The sequence below is a fragment of the Myiozetetes cayanensis genome, unplaced genomic scaffold, assembly GCF_022539395.1.
Source record: "Myiozetetes cayanensis isolate MyiCay16 unplaced genomic scaffold, myiCay2020 scf105, whole genome shotgun sequence".
Lineage (NCBI taxonomy): Eukaryota > Metazoa > Chordata > Aves > Passeriformes > Tyrannidae > Myiozetetes > Myiozetetes cayanensis.
The window spans coordinates 116,923-134,879 of NW_026086661.1; the positions used below are offsets into that span (position 1 = coordinate 116,923).

The window sequence follows — 17,957 nt, forward strand, 5'->3', positions numbered from 1 at the left end:
TATTGTTCGCTTGCAAGAATCCAGCGGCTGAAATTGCCAGTCTGACTGCCAAATAGTGAATACAAAGATTCCTCCCAGAAAGAGGTGCAAGACAGAAAGCTCCTGCTGCCCATGGATTGCCCAGGCTGGTCCACCAACTGTACTTGAGACCCCGAGGGTAAGCACGTTCTTTCCTGGGAGAAAGGGCTATTGTTCGCTTGCCAAAATGCTGCGCTGAAATTGCCAGTCTGACTGCCAAAATTGAATCCGGACAAAGGTGCTTCCAGGACAGAAGGTGGCTGGACAGAAAGCTCATGCTGCCCATGGAGTGCCAAGGCCGAGCCGACAACCTGGACCCTTGACCCTGGGGTAAGCACTTTCTTTGCCTGGGAGAAAAGGCTGTTGTTCGCATGCAGGAATCCTGTGCTGAAATTGCCACTCTGACTGCAAAATTGAATACAAACAAAGATACATCCCAGACAGAAGGGAGCAGGACAGAAACCTCGTGCTGCCCGTGGATTGCCCAGGCTGGCCCACCAGAGTGTACCTGAGAGGCCGAGGGTAAGCACTTTCTTTCCTGGGAGAAAGGGCTGTTGTTCCTCTGCAGGAATCCCACACTGAAATTACCAGTCAGTCTTCAAAATTGAATCCAGACAAAGGTTCCTCCAGGAAAGGAGGTGGCTGGACAGAAATCTCATGCTGCCAATGGAGTGTGAAGGCCGACTGACAACCTGGACTTTGACCCCGAGTGTAAGCACTTTCTTTGCCAGGAGAAAAGGCTGTTGTTCGCATGCAGGAATCCTGTGCTGAAATTGCCACTCTGACTGCAAAATTGAATACAAACAAAGATACATCCCAGACAGAAGGGGGCAGGACAGAAACCTCGTGCTGCCCGTGGATTGCCCAGGCTGGCCCACCAAGTGTACCTGAGAGGCCGAGGGTAAGCACTTTCTTTCCTGGGAGAAAGGGCTATTGTTCCCTTGCAGGAATCCTACACTGAAATTACCAGGCAGTCTTCAAAATTGAATCCAGACAAAGGTTCCTCCAGGAAAGAAGGTGGCTGCACAGAAATCTCATGCTGCCAATGGAGTGTGAAGGCCGACTGACAACCTGGACTTTGACCCCGAGTGTAAGCACTTTTTTTCCCAGGAGAAAGGGCTGTTGTTCACTCGGAGATAAGCTGTGTTGAAATTGCCAGTCCGAGTCCAAAACGGAGTACGAATGAAGGTTCTTCCCAGAGAAGAGGTGCCAATCGAGAAATCTCTTGGTGCCCATGGAGTGCCCAGGCCGGTCCACCAAATACTCAGGACAGCCAAAGGCTACAGGCTTTCTTTCCTGGGAGAAAGGGCCGTTGTTCTCCTGCAAGAGTCCAGCAGTGAAACTGCCAGTCTGACTGCCAAAAGTGAATACAAACAAAGATTCCTCCGAGACAAAGGTTCCATCACAGAAAGCTCCCTCTGTCCATGGAGTATTCAGGTGGGCCTACAACCTGGACTACTGACCCCGTGGGTAAGCACTTTCTTTCCTGGGAGAATTGGCTGTCGTTCGCTTGTAGGAATCGTGTGCCGAAATTGCCAGTGTGACCCCCAGATTGAATATGGACGAAGATTGCTCCAAAAGAAGAGGTGCAAGAACAGAAAGCTCCTGTTGCCCAGGGAGTGTCCAGGCTGGGCCACCGACTGCACCGGAGACCCCCAGGGTAAACGCTTTCTTTCCTGGGAGAAAAGGCTATTCTTTGCTTGCCAGGATCACGCGCTGACATTACAAGTATGACTGCCAAAATCGAGTTTGGATGAAGATTACTCCAAGGCAGAAGGTGACTGGACAGAAAGCTCTTGCTGCCCATCGAATGCCAAGGGCAACCCACAGCTAGGACCCTTGACCCTGGGGATAAGCACTACCTTTCCTGGGAGAAAAGGCTGTTGTTCGCATGCAGGAATCCTGTGCTGAAATTGCCACTCTGACTGCAAAATTGAATACAAACAAAGATACATCCCAGACAGAAGGGGGCAGGACAGAAACCTCGTGCTGCCCGTGGATTGCCCAGGCTGGCCCACCAAGTGTACCTGAGGGGCCGAGGGTAAGCACTTTCTTTTCTGGGAGAAAGGGCTATTGTTCCCTTGCAGGAATCCTACACTGAAATTACCAGGCAGTCTTCAAAATTGAATCCAGACAAGGGTTCCTCCAGGAAAGAAGGTGGCTGGACAGAAATCTCATGCTGCCAATGGAGTGTGGAGGCCGGCCGACAACCTGGACCTTTGACCCCGAGTGTAAGCGCTTTCTTTGCCAGGAGAAAGGGCTGTTGTTCACTCGGAGATAAGCTGTGTTGAAATTGCCAGTCCGAGTCCAAAACGGAGTACGAATGAAGGTTCTTCCCAGAGAAGAGGTGCCAATCGAGAAATCTCTTGGTGCCCATGGAGTGCCCAGGCCGGTCCACCAAATACTCAGGACAGCCAAAGGCTACAGGCTTTCTTTCCTGGGAGAAAGGGCCGTTGTTCTCCTGCAAGAGTCCAGCAGTGAAACTGCCAGTCTGACTGCCAAAAGTGAATACAAACAAAGATTCTTCCCAGAAAGACGGGGGCAGGACAGCAACCTCATGCTGTCCGTGGATTGCCCAGGCTGGCCCACCAAGTGTACCTGAGAGGCCGAGGGTAAGCACTTTCTTTCCTGGGAGAAAGGGCCATTGTTCTCCTGCAAGAGTCCAGCGGTGAAACTGCTAGTCTGACTGCCAAAAGTGAATACAAAGATTCTTCCCAGAAAGACGGGGGCAGGACAGAAACCTCATGCTGCCCGTGGATTGCCCAGGCTGGTTCACCAAGTGTACCTGAGAGGCCGAGGGTAAGCACTTTCTTTCCTGGGAGAAAGGGCTATTGTTCCCTTGCAGGAATCCTACACTGAAATTACCAGGCAGTCTTCAAAATTGAATCCAGACAAAGGTTCCTCCAGGAAAGAAGGTGGCTGCACAGAAATCTCATGCTGCCAATGGAGTGTGAAGGCCGACCGACAACCTGGACTTTGACCCCGAGTGTAAGCGCTTTCTTTGCCAGGAGAAAAGGCTGTTGTTCGCATGCAGGAATCCTGTGCTGAAATTGCCACTCTGACTGCAAAATTGAATACAAACAAAGATACATCCCAGACAGAAGGGGGTAGGACAGAAACCTCATGCTGCCCGTGGATTGCCCAGGCAGGCCCACCAAGTGTACCTGAGAGGCCGAGGGTAAGCACTTTCTTTTCTGGGAGAAAGGGCCATTGTTCTCCTGCAAGAGTCCACTGAAACTGCCAGTCTGACTGCAAAAGTGAATACAGACAAAGATTCCTCCGAGACAGAGGTGCTGCACAGAAAGCTCATCTGCCATGGAGTAAGGTCCTACAACCTGGACTCTGACCCGAGGTAAGCACTTTCTTTCCGGGAGAAAGGCTGTCGTTCGCATGCAGGAATCCTGTGCTGAAATTGCCAGTCTGACTCTAAAATTGAATACGAACGATACATCCCAGACAGAAGGGGGCAGGACAGAAACCTCCTGCTGCCCATGGATTGCCCAGGCTGGCTCACCAAGTGTACCTGAGAGGCCGAGGGTAAGCACTTTCTTTCCTGGGAGAAAGGGCCATTGTTCCCTTGCAGGAATCCTACACTGAAATTACCAGTCAGTCCTCAAAATTGAATCCAGACAAAGATTCCTCCAGGAAAGGAGGTGGCTGCACAGAAATCTCATGCTGCCAATGGAGTGTGGAGGCCAGCCGACAACCTGGACTTTGACCCCGAGTGTAAGCGCTTTCTTTGCCAGGAGAAAAGGCTGTTGTTCGCATGCAGGAATCCTGTGCTGAAATTGCCACTCTGACTGCAAAATTGAATACAAAGATACATCCCAGACAGAAGGGGGCAGGACAGAAACCTCATGCTGCCCGTGGATTGCCCAGGCTGGCCCACCAAGTGTACCTGAGAGGCCGAGGGTAAGCACTTTCTTTCCTGGGAGAAAGAGCTGTTGTTCCCTTGCAGGAATCCTACACTGAAATTACCAGGCAGTCTTCAAAATTGAATCCAGACAAAGGTTCCTCCAGGAAAGAAGGTGGCTGGACAGAAATCTCATGCTGCCAATGGAGTGTGGAGGCCGGCCTACTACCTGGACTTTTGACCCCGAGTGTAAGCACTTTCTTTGCCAGGAGAAAGGGCTGTTGTTCGCTCGGAGATAAGCTGTGTTGAAATTGCCAGTCCGAGTCCAAAACGGAGTACGAATGAAGGTTCTTCCCAGAGAAGAGGTGCCAATCGAGAAATCTCTTGGTGCCCATGGAGTGCCCAGGCCGGTCCACCAAATACTCATAACAGCCAAAGGCTACAGGCTTTCTTTCCTGGGAGAAAGGGCCGTTGTTCTCCTGCAAGAGTCCAGCGGTGAAACTGCCAGTCTGACTGCCAAAAGTGAATACAAACAAAGATTCTTCCAAGACAGAAGGTGGCATGGACAGCAACCTCCATGCTGTCCATGGAGTGCCCAGGCTGGCCCACAAGCTGGACCCTTGAGAGGCCGAGGGTAAGCACTTTCTTTCCTGGGAGAAAGGGCTGTTGTTCGCTTGCAGGAATCCTGCGCTGAAATTGCCAGTCTGACTGCCAAAATTGAATATGAACAAAGATTCCTCCCAGACAAGACGGGGCAAGACAGAAACCTCATGCTGCCCAGTGGATTGCCCAGGCTGGCTCACCAAGTGTACCTGAGAGGCCGAGGGTAAGCACTTTCTTTCCTGGGAGAAAGGGCTATTGTTCCCTTGCAGGAATCCTACACTGAAATTACCAGGCAGTCTTCAAAATTGAATCCAGACAAGGGTTCCTCCAGGAAAGAAGGTGGCTGGACAGAAATCTCATGCTGCCAATGGAGTGTGGAGGCCGGCCGACAACCTGGACCTTTGACCCCGAGTGTAAGCGCTTTCTTTGCCAGGAGAAAGGGCTGTTGTTCACTCGGAGATAAGCTGTGTTGAAATTGCCAGTCCGAGTCCAAACGGAGTACGAATGAAGGTTCTTCCCAGAGAAGAGGTGCCAATCGAGAAATCTCTTGGTGCCCATGGAGTGCCCAGGCCGGTCCACCAAATACTCAGGACAGCCAAAGGCTACAGGCTTTCTTTCCTGGGAGAAAGGGCCGTTGTTCTCCTGCAAGAGTCCAGCAGTGAAACTGCCAGTCTGACTGCCAAAAGTGAATACAAACAAAGATTCTTCCCAGAAAGACGGGGCAGGACAGCAACCTCATGCTGTCCGTGGATTGCCCAGGCTGGCCCACCAAGTGTACCTGAGAGGCCGAGGTAAGCACTTTCTTTCCTGGGAGAAAGGGCCATTGTTCTCCTGCAAGAGTCCAGCGGTGAAACTGCTAGTCTGACTGCCAAAAGTGAATACAAAGATTCTTCCCAGAAAGACGGGGGCAGGACAGAAACCTCATGCTGCCCGTGGATTGCCCAGGCTGGTTCACCAAGTGTATCTGAGAGGCCGAGGGTAAGCACTTTCTTTCCTGGGAGAAAGGGCCGTTGTTCCCTTGCAGGAATCCTACACTGAAATTACCAGGCAGTCTTCAAAATTGAATCCAGGCAAAGATTCCTCCAGGAAAGAAGGTGGCTGGACAGAAATCTCCTGCTACCCATGGAGTGTGGAGGCCCGCCGACAAGCTGGACTTTGACCCCGAGTGTAAGCGCTTTCTTTGCCAGGAGAAAGGGCTGTTGTTCGCTCGGAGATAACCTGTGTTGAAATTGCCAGTCCGAGTCCAAAATGGAATAAGAATGAAAGTTCTTCCCAGAGAAAAGGAGCCAATAGAGAAACCTCTTGGTGCCCATGGAGTGCCCAGGCCGGTCCACCAAATACTCAATAACAGCCAAAGGCTACAGGCTTTCTTTCCTGGGAGAAAGGGCCGTTGTTCTCCTGCAAGAGTCCAGCGGTGAAACTGCCAGTCTGACTGCCAAAAGTGAATACAAACAAAGATTCCTCCAAAACTGAAAGTGGCTGGGCAGAACACTCCTGCTGTCCATGGAGGGCCCAGGCTGGCCTACAAACCGGACCCTTGAAAACGACAGTAAGCACTTTCTTTCCTGGGAGAAAGGGTTGTCGTTCACTTGAAGGAATCCTGCGCTAAAATTGCCAGTCTGACTCTAAACTTCAGGATGAACAAAGATTCCTCCTAGACAAGAGGTGCAATGAGAGAAAGATCCTGCTGCCCATGGATTGCCCATGCTGGCCCACAAACTGAACTTTAGACCCCGAGGGTAAGCACGCCCTTTCCCGGCAGAAAGGGCTGTCGTTCGCTTGCCAAAATGCTGCACTGAAATTGCCAGTCTGAATGCCAAAATTGAATATGAAGAAAGGTGTTTCCCAGACAGAAGGTGGCTGGACTGAAAGCTCCTGCTGCCCGTGGAGTGCCCAGAACAGCCTAAAACCCAGACCCTTGACCCCGAGGGTAAGCTCTTTCTTTCCTGGGAGAAAGGGCTGTCGTCCGCTTGCGGGAATCCTGCGCTGAAATAGCAAGTCTGACTAATGAATCTAAACACCGACGAAGATTTCTCCCAGGGAGAAGGTGGCAAGACAGAAAGGTTCTGCTCCCCATGGAGTGGCCAGGCTGGCCCACTAACTAAACCTGAGACCCCCAGGGTAAGCACCTTCTTTCCGGAGAGAACAGGCTTTTGTTTGCTTGCAGGAGTGCCGCACTGAAATTGCCAGTCGGACACCAAAACTCCAAATGAACAGAGATTGCTCCCAGAGAAAACGCGCAAGGAGACAAAGCTGCTGGTGTCCATGGAGTGCCAAGGCCGGCCCACCAAGTGCACTTGAGACCCTGAGACTACGCCCTTGGATTCCTTGGAGAAAGGCTTGTTGTTGGCTTGCAGGAATCCTGCACTGATATTGCTACTCAGACTCCAAAATTGACTCCGAACAAAGATTCCTCCCAGACAAGAGGTGCCATCAGAGAAAGCTCCTGCTCCCCATGGATTGCCCAGACCAGCCCACCAGCTGCACCTAAGCCCCTGAGGGTAAGCATTTTCTTTCCTAGGAGAAAGCGCTGTAGTTGGCTTGCAATAATCCTGTGCTGAAATTGCTAGTCTGACAACAAAATGGGATAGGAATGAAGATTGCTCCCAAAGAAAAGGAGCCATCACAAAAAGCTCCTGTTTCCCTTGGAGGGCCCAGGCTGCCCCACAAAGTGCACGTAAGACCTTGGGGGTAAGCCCTCCTTGTCCTAGCAGAAAGGACTTTGGTTCGCTTGCAGGAGCGCTGCGCTGAAATTGCCAGTCCGACTGCAAAAATTGAAGACAAACAAAGATTCCTCCCAGACAGAAGGTGGCCAGGCCAAAAGCTCCTTCTACCCGGGGAGTGCCCAGGCCGACCTACAACCCAGACCTTAAAGCCAAGGGTAAGCACTTGCTTTTCTGGGAGAAAGGCCTGTCGTTCGCTTGCAGGAATGCTGCACTGATGTTGCTACTCTGACTTCCAAATGGACTAAGAACAAAGATTGCTCCCAGACAAGAGGTGCCATCACAGAAAGCTCCTGCTGCCCATGGAGCGCCCAGGCTGCCCTACCAACTGCACTCTGGACCCTGAGGGTAAGCTCTTTCTTTCCTGGGAGAAAGGGCTGTCGTTCGCTTGCGGGAATCCTGCGCTGAAATAGCCAGTCTGAGTGCCAAAATTAAATACGGACGAAGATTTCTCCCAAATCAAAATGTGCAGAGAGAAAGCTCCTGCTGCCCGTGGAGTGTCCAGGCTGGCCCAAAAGCTGGACATTTTACCCTGAGGGTAAGCACTTTGTTTCCTGGGAGAAAGGGCTGTTTTTTCCTTGCAGGAATCGTGCACTGCAATTGCCAGTGCAATTCCAGAATTAAATTCAGACAAAGATTCCTCTCAAACAAAAGGTGGCTTGACAGATAGCTGCTGCCACCCATAGAGTTCCCAGGCTGGCCCACCAACTACACCTGATACCCCTAGCATAAGCACTTACTTTCCTGGGAGAAAGGGCTTTTGTTCGCTTGAAGAAATCCTGCGCTGAAAGTGCCACTCTGACTCCAAAGTTCAATACAAGCAAAGATTTCTCCCAGACAAAAGGTGCAAGGACAGAAAGCTCCTGCTGCCCATGGAGTGCTGAGGATGCCCTACAACCCTGGACATTTTACCCTGAGGGTAAGCACTTTTTTTTCTGGGGAATGGGTTGTTTTCTTGCAGTGATCCTGCACTGATATTGTTACTCTGACTCCAAAATTGAATAAGAACAAAGATTCCTTCCAGACAAGAGGTGCCATCGCAGAAAGCTTCTGCTGCCCGTGGAGCGCCCAGACAGGCCCACCAACTGCAACTAAGCCCCTGAGGGTAAGCATTTTGCTTTTCTAGGAGAAAGAGGATTTTGTTTGCTTGCAGGAATCCTGTGCCAAAATTGCCAGTCTGAATGCCAAAATGAAATATGGACAAAGATTGCTCCCCAATCAAAATGTGCAGAGAGAAAGCTCCTGCTGCCCACGTAGATGCCAGGCTGGCCCACAACCTGGGCATTTTACCCTGAGGGTAAGCACTTTCTTTCCTGGGAGAACGGGCTGTTGTTTGCTTGCAGGAATCTTGTGCTAATGTTGCTACTCTGCCTCCAAAATTCAATAAGAACAAAGATTTCTCCCAGAGCAAAGGTGCAAGGAGAGAAAGCTCCTGCTGCCCATGGATTGCCCAGGCTGGCCCACTATCCGCACCTGAGAGCCCCAGGGTAAGCACTTTCTTTCTTGCGTGAAAGGGCTGTTTTTTCCTTATACGAGTCTTGTATTGAAATTGCCAGTCTGACTACCAAATCGAATACAAAGAAAGATTTGTTCCAGAGAGAAGGTGGCTGGACAGAAAGCTCCTGCTGAAAATGGAGTGTGGAGGCTGGCCCACAACCTGGACCTTCGACCCCAGGGGTACTCATTTTCTTTCCTGGGAGAAAGGCCTGTTGTTTGCAGGAGGAATCCTGCGCTAAAGTTGCCAGTGCAACTCCAAAATTGAATCCAGTGGAAGTTTCCTTCAAGACAAAATGTTGCTGGAGAGAAAACTCCTGCTGCCCGTGGAGTGCCCAGGCTGGCCCAAACCCTGGATGTTTTTCCTGAGTATAAGCACTTTCTTTCCTGGGAGAAAGGGCTGTTGTTCACTTGCAGGAATCCTGCACTGAAATTGCCAGTCCGATTCCAAAACTGAATACGGACAAAGATTCCTTTCAAACAGAAGGTGGCTGGACAGATAGCTGCTGCCACCCATAGAGTTCCCAGGCTGGCCCACCAAGTGCACCTGATACCCCAAGGGTAGGCACTTGCTTTCCTGGGAGAAAGGGCTTTTGTGCACTTGCAGGAGTCCTGCGCTGAAATTGCCAGGCCGACTGACCTCACTGAATACGGACGAAGATTCATTCCAGACAAAACATTCTAAGACAGGAAGCTTCATTTTCCTATGGTGTTCCTAGCCTAGCCCACCAACTGCACTTGATATCTTGGTGATAAGCACCTTTTTTACCTGGGAGAAATGGCTGTTGTTTGCTTGCAGAAGTCCTGCTCTGAAATTGCCAGTCTGATTCCAATATCAAGTAAGGATGAAGATTCCTCCCAGACAAGTTCTGCCACCACACAAAGCTCTCTCCTACGGTGGGCTCAGCCTGGCCCACTAACTCCTAACAGCCCAGTTCTGTGGGAAAGGGCTGTTGTTTGGTTTTCAGAGAGTTGTGCTAGTCATTACAGTATGACTGTCAAAGGTGTACACGTATCAACATACTCCCCATACAAAAGATGGAAGGACAAAAATGTGTGGCTGCCCCATGGAGTGTCACGGGTCTCCCCTCACCTGCATCTGAGAGCGTGCGGCTACTAGCTGCCTTTCATGGGGAAATGGTCTGCGGTTCGCTCGCAGGAGCCCTGTGCCGATATTGTCCGTCTGCCATCCAACATTGAATGATGACTAAGATTCCTCCCAGACAAAGGATGCCATCAAAGAAAGCTCCTGCTGTCCATGGAGCAGTATGCTGGTCTATCAACCGCACCTGAGATCCCAAGGGTAAGGGCTTTCTTTCCTGGGGGAAAGGGCTGTTGTTATCTTGCAGGAGCCCCGCACTGCAATTGCCAGTCCAATTCCAAATGGAACAAGGAACAAGATTCCTCCCAGACAAAAGGTGACAGGATAGAAAGTTCTCGCTGCCCACGGACTGTCAAGGGTGTCCAATTCACGCACCTGAGACCCTGAGGGTAAGGGCTTTTTTTCCTGGCGGACAGGAATACCATTTGCTTGCAGGAGTCGTGGACTGAGATAGGTGGTTTGACTTGTCAAATTGAATACAGATGAACATTCCTCCCAGACAAAAGGTGCCACTACAGAAAGCTCTTGCTGCCAATGGAGGCACCCACCAGCTGCCCTTGAGAGACAGAAGGTAAGGGCTTCTTTACCTGGGGGAACAGTGTCTCATTTGATTACAGGAGATCTGTACTGGATATCCCAGTCTGAGCTCCCAAAGTGAACACCGTCAACATTCCTCTCAGACAAAAGGTGCCACCTCAGAAAGCTGTTACTGTCCATGGAGTGCCTGAGGTACCCCACCACCTGCACCTGAGACCCGTAGGGTATGTGGGGTTTTTTCCTGTAGGTAAGATCTGTTCTTTTCTTGCAGGAGTGCTGCATCAAGATAGTTGCTTAGGTTCCCCAAATTGAACGGGGATGAAGATTTCTCCCAGACAAAAAGTCAAAAGACAGAGCGCTCTTGCTGCTCATGGAATGTCCTGGGTCTCTCACCAATTGCACCTGAGATCCTGAGGGTACAGGCTTCCTTATTCGGGGAAAGATTTGTCATTTTCTCACAGCAGACTGGGACCAAAATTGCAGTCCAAGTCCTGAGACTGAGTACAGACAAAGATCACTCTGAAACAAAAGGTTCCAGGCCCAGATGATTTTGCTGCACGGGCAAAGGCAGGGGTCTCTCACTAACTAGACTTGAGACCTTGAATTTAAGAGCTTTTTTTGCTGGGCAAGAGAGCGGTCATTTATTGGAAACAGCTGGGCTGTAGACAGCTTAGGCCTTGAATTTAATCAGTTACAGCTGTGAGCTTGTAAAAGAACGTAAACAGCACCAAGGCAGGAGAGCAGAAAGGGAAGAAAAACTACAGTAAAAAATAGGCATCATTTTGAGCTTTGCCAGCACACGCAAGAACACCGACCACCTATCGAAAGACTAAGCACGCCATGCGAACAGAAACACTTAACCAACCAATTATAGCACGTATATGCACCAAGGGAAGAAAAGACTATAAAGCTAAGCCTGCCGTTCCTAAAGTGCCTGTCGCCTGCCAACCTACCGAGCGAGTGTTTTTTTTGTCTGCCACAGCCATTCACTCATAGGAGTCCTGCAGCAAAGTAGGTGGCGGGACTCGGGAAACTGAAGTCATATGAAGATTCCCTCCAGATACAAGGCATCAGGACTGTGAGCTCTTACTTCCCACAGAGTGCTTTACAACCTACACCTGATAACCAGAGGGTAAGGGCTTTCTTTTCTGGGGGAACGGGGTTTTGTTCACTAGCCGAGTCCCGCCCCAAACTCAGATGTACGATTTAGACACTTAAATGTGTCTGAAGGTTCCTCCCAGGCAAACCGGCCCAGGGCAGAAAGCTGTCGCCGCTCCCGGAGAGTCACACCGCCCACCTCCGTGACCACCACACATCTCCCGAGGAAAAGGCCGTCGTGCACTCGCACGAGCCCGCACTTAAAATGGCAGTCTGACCGCCCCCCAATTCATCACCGCTGAAGATTCCTCCCAGACAGCAGATACCAGGACAGAAAGTTCTCACAGCCTATGCAGCACCCAGGGTACACACTTCATGCACTTGGGGATCCTGGGGGTGAGGAAGTTTTTTTCTGGGGAAAGGGTTCTAGCTCATTTGCAGGTGCCTTGGAATGAAATTGGACATCTGAGACCCCAAACTGAACACAGCTGAGGATTTCTCCTGAAGAAGACATGCCAGGATAGGTAGCTTTTGCTGCCTATGGAGTGCCCATGTTGGTCCCCCACCCTTTCTCCTTCTCTGCTCAGTTACTTTTTCCCCTGCCTTTCTAGGTTGCTTATCTTTTTCTCTCTCCGTCTAAGAAACAAAAAGTTTAGTTTCTTACCTGGTCTCTGCTGATTCTAGCTGCAGAAAGAGAGCAGGGGTCTTTCTTCTCATTAGCAGTCTTTCCTGCAGCACAACCTTTACACATGCTGAGCTTGAAAATCAAGGTGCTGCTCCCCAGAGAGCCTTTATAATGGCCAGTCTTCGCGAGCGAAGATCCGGGGAAGGTCTTTACACCTTCCAGCCTGCGCATTGGATTTTTTTAGGTGAGACACAGTGTGCGCGGAACTGAGCCCACCCTTTAATCCTAAGGTTCATCTGCCGGGGCCAAGCGAGCTTGGACAGTGGCAGCGAGGTCCTTAGGACGTAGGTGGGTTGCCTTTAAGGGCTAACGAGCCCCACCTGCCCGGGAGTGGCCCTGACCGGGAATCGAACCCGGGTCTCCACAGTGATAGCATGGCGCCTTTACCACTAGACCACCAGGGACTGCCAGAGAGCCTTTATACTCTGTGGTAATTGGCTCCTCCCTTTTCCTGGGGTCTGATGGGAAGGGAGGTGGGACTAGGCAGGGGTATATTAGCTCCAGCCTGTGGTCAGGGAGCTCATTCACCAGCTGGGATTCAAGGGAATAACAGCTCTCCTTTCTTTCATGGAAGGAGATCTTTCAAGGTTTTTTAGGTTAATTGAAAGACCAGCTTTGGTATCTGAAGGACCACAGCCCTATGGGGCCACGAAGAGGATTACACTCGAATGCAGGAATTTTGAAGGTATTTGCTTAGGGATGGTAAGGTGCTTTTGTAATTTGCTTGGGTTTTTCTGGTTTTGGGTTTTTTTTAGGAGCATTTTGTCTTTTGGAATTTCCTAATTTAAAATTATGTTTCAAATGTAATTTGGTGTCGTGGTCTAATCTGGTCCCCACACATCCTGGCAGTCTCTACCCCCATTCTTCACCAAAAATGTTGTGGGTTTACTCTGGGCTAATTTTCTCTCACCCCACACACAATTGCTATAAATTCAGAGAAGGTTTATGCAGACAAAAGAGGTCCAATCTGGGGAGAGTAACATTACAATTTATGCCTAGCAAGATAAAAACTAAAGAACCATATATACAACAAATCTAACTAGGCAAAAGTGCTATGTATTTACAGCAGTACTCCTCTGCTTTTGTATCACTTTAGAAAGAGAAGCAGTCCCACAACGAGGTGCCGAGCTTTATCGGTTGCAGGTGCCGATCAGCAACGAAGCCCCGGGCTTCATCAGTTGCAGGTGCCATTCGGCAAACCTTGGGGAGCGGCCGGGCATTGGAGGCAAGTCGGGGGGGCATCGGGAGGAGCAGGGATCCACCACAGCTTTAGAAATTCTCTCTAATTCTATCTCTCACTCGCTCAGGTAACCCGGAAGATGACAGCCACAGCGTGCGACTACTCCCGTTTGATCCGGCAATCCGAGGACCTGCACGGGTGACAGTGAGTAGGGGGATCATCGGGGTTCATGGCACGTGCCACACAACTTATGTGTCGTGTCTGGTTTTCTTTATTGTAGTTGGCTCAGAGTAATCCCATGACGGCAGGAACCTCCGATGCAGCGCAGGTGCCCTTCCTTTGCGTCAAAGATGGATTCGCACACTCAGCTCTCCGAAAGATAAGTGGAGGGCTACGATCCGGAGAGGGGTTGGGAGTCGGTCCAAGTTATGTGAATTGCCTGGAGGGATTTTTGAAATTAGTATAGCATAATGGGTGTCCCTTCAGAGGTTATTTGGACACATCAGAGGAAGGGCTTACTTTTTATCATTGGATTCAGGTGTGCAGGGCAGAGCAGTTCCAGGCTGTGTCGTGTCCTTCGTCTCCTCCGTGTTCTGTGTCGTTAGGGTTTTTCACGTTGCCCTCGAGGGGCTTATGGGAAGCGTCAGGCATCATCATTAGGCTCTTGAAGGTTTTCTCTGTGTAGCTGAGTAGTGAAGTTGTCAGTCACTTGAGTTGCAAGTTCAGGCCTTTTTTTGGAATCATATCTCTGACTTGTACGGTCACACATCTTTTAAGACCTCGTTCCAGGCCATATCATCGGCGATGCTCTCCAGCCACCCACGATAAAGCAGAAAGAATCATCTTGCGCATCGTGCCCTTCTTAGCTTCCGGACGTGGTCACGTCACGCATCCGTCTTCACGGTTTTGATGGGCACTTCCTATGACGCGTCACCTTGTTAGCGTCTTTGTTTTTCAGGATTCTTTGAGCCTAGTCATCTTAGCCCGGTAGTCCTCTAGGTCGTGTTTTTCTACAGCATCTCCATTCTCGCATTCAAATTTTGTCAATGAGAGGTTTGTCTGTGAATTGTGTACCACGGTTTGTGTTGTCACGGGTATGGGATGTCTCACCTGGGCTCAGCCTGGAGCTGCTCTGCCCTGCTCCGTAGAACAGTGGGTAGATGGACTATTGCTCTGAGTTAGATGTCAGTTAGCTTACAGAGTTGAGACAAAGGCTGTACAGTCATGCAAATTGAGCAAGCGTATGTAATTTCTGTCTAATCGTTAGAGCTGTGTTGTGGAGCTGATGGTACTCAGATAGCAGGGCCTCGAAGCCGGGTCATCATTTCTTTTCTGGCACGCTGCAGTCAGAGTTCTCATTTGCTTTGTAGAAATGAGATTTCTAAATGGTCAACATCTCGGGGACCATGTGGGCAACGTGCCTAATCTTAATTTTTCTTTGTTTTGTTTTTCAGATAAGCGGACACGATGTACCCCAGAGCGAGACAAGTTGAAGAAGCCGAGGAAGAAGGTGGTATTAGGTGTTTGATGAAAGGTATCAATTTTAGCCATAGGAGTCCTTTCTCTTGTGTGTTTTTGTTTTTTATTTTCCAGATGGGGCACAATCGGTCTCGAGGGGTAGAGGCACAGCAGGGAGAAGAGCGAGGTGAGAATTTTGTTCCCGGACCGAATGTGGTGTTAGTTTTTGGATGTTGTCTATTTGGTCAGTCAGCGCATCTATATTGCAATTGTTTGGGTTTTTTTCCTAGGCGATACGCAACCCTTTGGCGGGCTGCCGAATGTGCCGGAGGTCCGTCCGATAACAGCTCGAGGTAAAGGAGACCGATATAATGGCTACGAGGAGGTACACGGGCATGAGGAATCTCTAAATGTTTGAGAGCTCAGCAATTTGAGCGTTTCTGCATTCTATTTGCAGGGGCGGTCTCAATAGCAGCTGGAAAGAGAGGAGCCTTCCGGTGAGTCGGGGAGGTAATGAGGCAGAGCCCAAGTCCACTGAATTTTCAGAAAGGTCATGTCACTTTCTCTTTGTGTGTTTCAGATATGCCACACTACGATTACCATGACCGGAGACAGTAGCATGAGAACCTCAGTGCAGTTAAGATAGGGTGAGTAGGGGGATCGTTGTGTTTTTGCAGATGCAGTGCTAAATGCAGGGAGTGATTCTCAGTTTCATTTCTTTTAGCTAAGAAAATAACCTGGGGACTCGAGGAGCCTTTCAGCTCACCGCAGCGGCCCTTCTCAGCGTCACCGACGGATTCGCGTCTCCGGCCGTCGGAAAGATAAGTCGGGGACGAGATGAGAGGGGATGAGAGCAGGGTATGGGCTTGTGGATTTTTGGGAGAGCTTTTGAAATTAGCATAGGTAAAATGGCCCTTGAAGATAAATCAATGCCGAAGATTACGTTTGACCTTAACATCAGTGCAGTCGAGGCAGAGCAGTTCCAGTCTAGGTCGTCTAGTCCATCTCGTCCACGTTCCTCATCTTTGGAGTCCTTTGGATCAGACGTCTTTGCTTTCTGCCCTCCATAGGCTTATCGGATCCATCCGTCGTCATCCTCGTTTAGGTCTCGGCCGTCGGCATTCTGCGGCCCGGCGCGGGTATCGTTCGTTCGTCGGCTCGGACGCGCTCGAGTATCCCGTCTCCGAAGCGCCGACTCGGATCTCTTTAATTGCCTTCTTCCCGGCTGTATTCGCAGCTGTTACTTGCAGCCATCCCTCGTTAGGGAGCGGGACTTTAGGAATAGAAGGATCTTGAGAACATTCTGAACAGGTCACGATCTCGTGTTCTTCTTGAACAATTTTGACAGGTGACTCATTGCTTCGTTGTCTCCCTGGATGATGCTCATCTTATCTTAATTTATGACTACTATGCTACGTAGGCAGAGCTCTTGGAGCGAGGTACCATCTCTCCCTTAGTTAATCCTTTGAGACCCGGTCCGTGTTTCTGCCAGCAGTAGATTTAAAAGGTCTTTTGCTGCATCCCCCAGGAGCAAGGCAAGCCAAGAAACCTTTGCTTTTGAAGGAGAAGCTCTGGAAATTGGGCGGTGCAGGGGGGGCCGGGTGACCTCACAGATGGCGCGGTGGGGCCCGAGGGCTGCAGCTTTGCCTGGGCTTAGCGGGAGAAGCTGGGACTTGGCATGGTGCGATTTGGGGGGGGGGGGGGTCGTGTTTTTCTGGTTTCCTTTTCGACCACTGCGGTGCTGGGCAGAAAAGGCTGGAAAAGAAAGACTGGCAGTGGCTTCCCGATTCGCTTTGCAGACATTTGCCACCTGCAGAGGAGGCACTAATCCCCACGCAGCTGAGCAAGGGCTGCAGGGAGTGCAGCAGGGTGCAGCGAGCTGGGGCGGAGCTGTGACTCAGGGGAGGGTGTGCGCAGTCCCTCAAAACCCGCACCCAACCCCAGCCCAAAAGAACCCCAGAGCGAAGCACCATGAGCCAGCGCAGGTCCCGGGCCCCGCCTGAGAACAGCCCCTGCCTCCTGCTCATGCCGGCAGCGCCCCTCGGCTGGCGCCGGCCCCTTTCCCCGGCTCGCCTGTGGTTCCATGCACCCTTCTGTCCTCTCCCATGCGAGACAGCCCCAGGTGTGGGCAGTGAGGATGACAAATGAGCGGGACAGCCCCAGGTGTGGGCAGTGAGGATGACGAGGGGTGGGCCCTGCTGAGTGGTTATCTGGGCCACTTTTTGTAGGGAGCTTTTGCCGGGGAGCAGTCTTTCAAGGAGTAACGGTGAGAGCGTCTCGCTGGGGCAAGCACCTGAGGTCCCTGGATCATCGCTCAAGGAAGGGGCCGAGGGATGAGCCGTGTGCCGGGAAACAGCGCAGGAGAGGGGAGCAGCGCACGTGAACAGGTGGGGGAGTGGGGGAGTACAGAGAAGATGCAGCTCGGACTGGAGGAAGAGCTTGGAGGTTTCTTTTACTGATATGAACATGCAAAGCAGGGAGGGAGGTGGGATATAAGCACTCTAGGTGCTCGGGCCGGTAAGCCAGGACTTAGGGGAGGGACTAGCTTTCCCGAGCACCAAAGTTCCAAGTAATTGCCTCTCTCAGGAGCAGTGGAGAGGAGTTTCTACTTTGGGGCTGAGCTACAAAGGAAAGCACCTGAAACTGCTGTGGGAAGCTTACTGCTCTAACCAGGCAGTAGTTTACACTGAGGTTTTAACTACTAAACCCACTGAGTTTTGTTTTCTCTGTGCACAAACCCTGCTGGTACCTGTTAAACTGACTTGCTAAGTTGTGCATTGCTCGATAAACCCTTGCCTCTCCCTTTTCCTAGAGGAATGATTGGTCTTACCTTGGAAGCAAGAGAATGTCCTGGTGTGCGTGCTTTTGCCATTTTTTATCCCAGCTTATCTTCGAGCCTTACTTGATGCTGCGTGTGATTTTTTTCAGCACTGTGGGAAGGGCACAACTTGCCATAATATTGGCCTGTTTCCTTCTCTGTGCAAAAGGACGTGTTTCAGCAAGTGTGATGTTGCCTGGTGCCACCTGCAGAGCTCTCTGACTGCCTGAGCCCTTTTTTCCTTTTGCTTTTCTTTTGTGGCTGTAATTGGCACCTGGATAACTTTAGAAGAGCTGTTAAGTTCCTTGCCTGTGTAAACGTGCTGGTAATAGCAGGGAGGGAAATGCTTGAGGCAGTAGTGTTAACTGGGCTAGGAGCAGAATTTCTT

At 50.7% G+C, this 17,957-nt stretch overlaps 2 long non-coding RNA genes across 2 annotated transcripts in view; both read left to right on the forward strand.

Annotated features, from left to right (window-relative positions):
* The window catches only part of LOC126635046 (uncharacterized), a 30,264-nt gene extending 13,116 nt beyond the window's left edge, over positions 1-17,148 (forward strand). Inside the window, exon 3 of the long non-coding RNA XR_007627482.1 lies at positions 16,980-17,148. This is a non-coding gene — a long non-coding RNA (uncharacterized LOC126635046). The remainder of the gene's footprint in view (positions 1-16,979) is intronic.
* LOC126635048 (uncharacterized) lies at positions 10,218-11,634 on the forward strand. The gene is made up of 3 exons (XR_007627484.1): positions 10,218-10,746; positions 11,313-11,462; positions 11,561-11,634. It is a non-coding gene; the product is annotated as an uncharacterized LOC126635048 (long non-coding RNA).
* Positions 17,149-17,957: the final 809 nt, after the last annotated feature.